Source organism: Homalodisca vitripennis, unplaced genomic scaffold, assembly GCF_021130785.1.
Source record: "Homalodisca vitripennis isolate AUS2020 unplaced genomic scaffold, UT_GWSS_2.1 ScUCBcl_502;HRSCAF=2648, whole genome shotgun sequence".
In the NCBI taxonomy this organism is placed as follows: Eukaryota; Metazoa; Arthropoda; class Insecta; order Hemiptera; family Cicadellidae; genus Homalodisca; species Homalodisca vitripennis.
In genome coordinates, this window is record NW_025776626.1 from 27,667 (window position 1) to 34,379 (window position 6,713).

Below are 6,713 nucleotides of genomic sequence, written 5' to 3' on the forward strand. Positions count from 1 at the left end.
GAAAAAAAGTTGGGTACACTTCCGGAAAGTCTAGAGCCAGGAAACGAAACAGTCCGTTTAGAAAACCAACTGTGGAAAACAGTCTACGCCTTACTAATGTTGAAGATCACCTTCCACAAAAGATAGACACATACAGAAGATATGCGCACTGCTCCACCAAAACCAAAGAAAAGCGAAACAATATGATTTATAGTGGCTGTAAAGTCGCAATATGCAAGGGCTGCTTTTCCTTATTCCACAAGACCATGTAACCTTTGACCATTTTGCAACAACATACATGTAAAACTGAGTGTTTTGTATGTTTTGTTTCATGTGAATAAGTAAAGTGAGTGTTATTGTTTTCAGTTGTACTAGATTAGGTCAGTATCTACAATGTTGTTTCATATTGATTTGACAAGAATGTTGTTTCAACTATGCTATTCTAGGAATACTTATATTTTCCATAGTATTTATACTGTATGTAATAAACATTCACTATGATCCTTTTACATTTATGTGTGTTTATTTACAAACCCTTTGAAGTGGGAATATATTATCCCAGTGAATACAAGGCAAGACAAAAAAATACTCATTGCCCAGAGATACATTGGGATAATAATTTCCCACCCTAAAAATCCCAAAAAACGTAAAAATATTTTTAAAACTGTAATGTATTAGTGGTAACGTAAGGTATCATATTAATATTCCACTTAAAAATATAACATTTTATGAACCTCGGTTTCTTGCCACTTAAAGGGTTAAAAATGTAACTTAACCTCTGATCACACAATACCCATTGAAATTTATTTGACATATATATTTCTAAATCCCTTTGAAAAATACCATACGGTCTCACCTAATATAGCCGAATATAGACCTACATCATAAACACTATCACTAAGAAGAAAGCATTGTTAAAAAGTTAAATGTTAAAAAGAAATATTAATTTGAACTATTCCTTTATACGGTAATAAAACATATGAACAAGCACAGTGGTCGTTTATCTAAGGAATATTGAGAATCAGACAACAAGTTAAAGCGTGGTCTTTATAGCGCAGGCAAATATTTTTATATAACTTTATATTATTAAAACTTTATGGATGTAAAATACTCTTATTGATGTAAAAAACAATGAACTTAGAACGTTATAAAACGATGTAGTTGAGTAACAGAACACTATGCCCCCAACGCTAATGTTTCATTTACGGATGATTATAATGAATTAAAATTGGTTACTAGCTAAGAAATTTCTCCAAACCCAAAAATTCAACAAAAACAAACATTACCAAACAAAAACTAAACTATTTATTGAAAAAAAAAACACACGACACTTGTTTTTATTCTTGATCACACTCCGCCACTCAAAATGTGAGTGCCTCCGGCCATCAGCGCGGGGCAGCACCGAAGGTTGATTGAAAAATTATATTTAATTATGACTCTAGACTCTATAAGGCGAGTCTATTAATATATCAATTAAAATCATTATTTGATATCTCTGTACTAGGAAAGAGATATCTGGTGTTTTATTCAAAATAATTTAATACATTTAAATCTATAAACCATAATTCTCTACTAAACTGTTTGAATCAGTTTTAAACGTTCTAAACTTATAGTTTAGTATGAATTATATATAGTGTACAATCATTTCAACTCATTCCTATCTTACTGCAAATTGTCTAAACATTTTCTGTGAGACATAATTTAGAATATAGTTCTCTTAATTGTTATAGTTTTTTATCACATATGCATGAACATATCCAAGTGTAACTGATGTATAAAATACCTGAGACTATATAAATATATTCTTTCTGAGCGCTTTTGGTTTAAGGGACAGTTAAAACAGACACCTTTCATGTATTTTCCAAAAGAGTACAAATTAATTGTTGTATTATGATAATCTCCATAAGAAATCATTAAGAAAAACACAACATTAATATAAAATATAAGATTTTAAAACTAAAAAAATACTTATTTCTAAGCACTGATGTAATTACATGCCACAGTAGATAGACTGAGACAATTTTATCTTTTCTACAACACATTTCTACAACACAAAACAATTGTTTTATGATTTGTTGATTATAATAGAGAGCAAACACGGAATGTCTTCGACATTCATGATGTATTTATTAATACAATAATCATTCACAGTTTTATTTCTAAGATACGTTAAAAATATTTAGTTATTTTTTGTTTGGACTCGGTTTGCAAGAAATAAAATGCAGATTTCATAGCTTTAAGAAATATTAACCAACATAAACATAACAATATATAAAAATATCAATGTTGCAAAGTAAGGCCAACTATGTGAGTCTTCTCAGTCAGGCTAGGTAGGTAGGGTGGGCTGCCCTAATCACGGTGCGCGCGCATTCGGGTGTAAAGGTCGCCTTGTAATCCTCTGGGATAGCGGACAAACTATACTTCCAAGATGGTCGCCCGGTACCTGGCATGACCATGGTGTACTGACCTCTGAAGGTTGGGAAAATTCCAGAACCGAAAGTCTACTAACCCTTGCCGACATCATAAATTATACTTTTGCGATCTGTAAGAATAGCAGACTCTCCTTTTTATAATTCTTAGAAATAGTAATAGTACCGGCACTCAACAAGTCTGTCAAACTGTTCACGTTGCAACATTAAGTTACCAAATATGTGTCACACCCTACCCATTGAAAAGTAATGCTGATTTCAGAATCACTTATTTTCGGAGTAATTTACATATATAGTGAAAATTTATGATTCATCGATTTACGTTGTATTTGCAAATCCCGGTAATATCAAATCTATATTTACATATATCTCTTTTATACGTGTTTTTATAACTCAGATATGAACGTTTTTTATGTTGTTTTATTAACATTTTCCAATTTTCTAGTGTATGTACTATATCCAACAACTATTTATAACATTCACGGGGCCGCCTGTATTTGTAATTATTTATTGATGTGATTTTGCCAGGTTATATATTGTGTCTAACTAAAAATGTTACGGGTAAATGTTTGCGTAATTTGACAGTTAAAATTAGTTGTACAATTGTTTCCTCCAACTGAATTTGTAATTATGGTTAAACTTAATAAGACGTTACTCTCCCTACTAGTCTTCTTGGCTAGCTACAAAACGGAGGCACATTTATAAACTTAAATATGCTGTATTGGTGATTATACGTACAAACATTAGGTGATTATACTTCCAATGAAAAGTATGTTTTAAAGCAATCTATAGTATCTCATAACAGCATTTTAGAACGCAGTGTTTGTTTACTTTGTTTTAAATTACGAAATGGAAATAAAGTTATTTAAAAATAAAAGATTGAATGTAAGAATGCCGTTAAGGATTTTTATATATGAAACCCCGTGATTGCCTCTGACTTGTTTTGTTTCTTGTACGATATGAGAGCTCTGGTGTAAATTTCAGGAAACTAATTCATGAAGGTGCAAATTATAGATTATATTTCTTTGCAAAACTTCACTGTATTGTCTTTTTAAATAAGTAATTTAAAAAATTTAACATAATTCAGTCAAACATTCTTAATTTTGTTTCAGATAACATACATTGCTTAAGTTGTTGAAGGTCAGATTCCGTTATATGCCCCCAATGCTTAAATGTTTTTCAATGAACTTAGAACGTTATAAAACGATGTATAGTCGAATAGATATAATTTCCGAATTGGAAGGGTGTGGAGGGGCAGCGAGCAGTGGGGAGACTGATGCCGCGGTGTTGCTACGTTGGTTGCGGGCACTGCCGTGAGTGGTCACTTTCTCATCAAACACTGAGAAGAGAACATGAGACGGTGCGCGCCAGCGTACTTACCAACAAACAACGCGTCAGTGTGTGTTGTCTTTTGATTGTTTATACTAGTAATCAGAAACGAAATTTCTTCAATTTAACACAAATATGTGCGATATTAATATGTTACCATTATACTATATAATAATCTACAACTACTAAATAATTCGGATATTATGAAGGACAAATAATTTGGGTACTCTGAAAACCTAATATTGCATTCACAACACAAATATATTTATTTCGGGGGCTGTCAAAATACTTCAAACACCGTCAGCATACATTCTGTTGACGTATATTTCCTGTGTTCCTTAATCAGTATGCACTCTATATTCGTCAGCAAAATCTTCCAGGTCACTAGTTTCATTGTCACTGTCATCTCTATTCACGTGAATTATCATTTCCTCTACTGCTGTTTCAATGAGACCTTCTTGTGCCCTCGCTTCTAAAATAGATTTTTTGTGTGCTTTACGATATCCGTCCATTTTACGGTTTGTAACTTGTTGAAGTCCTTCTTCGGTTAACCTCCTAACTTCAGTCATGTTAAATGTTTTGGTTGTTTATTCATTTTTGTGGTTTATTCATTTCACATATTTCTAATAACTCGGCTTTTGTAAAATCTTCTGCAAATTGTTTTGTTATGCTCGTGAAGCCACGCCTGAATTTCCGCTTTTTTGTTACGTTGCGTTGGGGGCCTTAACTAAAACCTTGGAGTGGTATGGGGCGTTGTCCATAGCAATAACCGATGGAGCAGAAAGGTTAGGTAGAAGTGATTCTCTGAACCATTTTGAAAAAGTGTCATGGTTCATTTCTTCATGGTAGTCTGTGGTTTGCTTTGAAGCAAATAACAAGCAATAATTAGGAACAAACCCTCCAGATGTACCAGCGTGCAGTAATATAAGCCTACCGCTTTTGCCAATATGCCTTTGACGATGTGGGCAACAGTGCCTGTTTGCTATGGCAACCGCGTCATACACTCCTCGCTCCTATTGGTCAGGTAGCCAACCAGGCAGTTCTCCCTCTCACTCCAACGTCAGAAACGCCCCGCCCCGCTGATTCGAAAGTTATATCTATTCGACTATAGTTGAGGAACAGAACTAACACTATGCCCCCAAAGCTAATGTTTCATTTACGGATGATTATAATGAATTACAATTGGTTACTAGCTAAGAAATTTCTCCAAACCCAAAAATTTAACAAAAACAAACATTACCAAACAAAAACTAAACTCTTTATTGAAAAAAAAACACACGACACTTGTTTTTATTCTTGATCACACTCCGCCACTCAAAATGCGAGTGCCTCCGTCCATCAGCGCGGGGCAGCACCGAAGGTTCATTGAACAATTAAATATTTAAATATGATTCTAGACCTCATTAAGGCGAGTTTATTAATATATCAATTAAATTCATTATTTGATATCTCTGTAATAGGAAAGAGATATCTGGTGTTTTATTCAAAATAATTTAATACATTTAAATCTATAGACCATAATTCTCTACTAAACTGTTTGAATCAGTTTTAAACTATTACTTATAGTTTAGTATGAATTATATATAGCGTTACAATCATTTCAACTCATTCCTATCTTACTGCAAATTGTCTAAACATTTTCTGTAAGACATAATTTAGAATATAGTTATCTTAATTGTTATAGTTTTTATCACATATGCATGAACATATCCAAGTGTAACTGATGTGTCAAATACCTAAGACTTTATAAATCTATTCTCTCTGAGCGCTTGGGACAATTAAAACAGACACCTTTCATGTATTTTTCAAAAGAGTACAAATTAATTATGATAATCTCCATAAAAAATCATTAAGAAAAAACACAACATTAATATAAAATATAAGATTTTAAATCTAAAAAAATATTTATTTCCAAGTACTGATGTAATTATATGCCTCAGTAGATAGACTGAGACAATTTTATCTTTTCTACAACACAAGAGAGCTCTCCAGTAAGGTTTAGTAACTAACTGAATGAGTACAAAATTATAGACTATATTTTCTTGACAAGCTGTTCATTACTGCATATAAAATTGTTTATTTTTAACAGTTAAACAAGAATTAGTAAGGCATTGCTAATTTATTTAGTTAGCATATACTAATTTCAATTACTTACAAATATTTAGGCTAACATATCCCGCTAAAAAGTAACTCAGAATTAAAGTTTGACAAATGCTTCTCGTATACAGCTTTCATATGTTTATCAACTAAGTAAAGACAATTACAAAAGTAAGATGTGGTTTTCTTATTTTGAATATCATTAGGCACCGACTCTATCGCACGCTTTCGGTACAGAGAGGTTTCACATTTTACATTGAAAATGTCAAATTTTCACATTTTACATAAAAATTTCAAATTTCACATTTTAGATTTTACACTGAAAATTTCAAATTTTACATTGTACATTGAAAATGTCAAATTTCACCTAAAAATTTAATTTTTTTAAATTTGTATTTTATTTTATAAAAACAGAGCCCACATCCGAAATAACTACAATCCAGGCGTATCTTAGAAATAACAAAAATTAAAAAGAAATTTGAAATTACAAATAAAATTTATAACAAGAAAAATAAATCTTACGTGAAATGAATTTTGTTCCAAACATTTACTAAGCTGAAATGGTTCAAAAGCCAAGGAATTAATCAAGTCAACATATAAATACTAGGTAGTACAGTCTATACGGGTAATAACCCTAGAAGTAGCAACAGAAAAACGTAACTATTATGCTAGAAGATGGGCATGATTCCTCTATTTTAACCAAAAAACTCGGTATTATGAAATCTAGAACTAATTAAGTTACTTTTATATTGTGTAGTTGTAAGTAATAGGTATCTATTTTCCGGTTATTTACATTAGATTTGATAGAGAATTTTATGATGAACTTTAATTAGAATGATTCTCAAATGACTTTAAATATATTTTCTATTGTATGGTTTT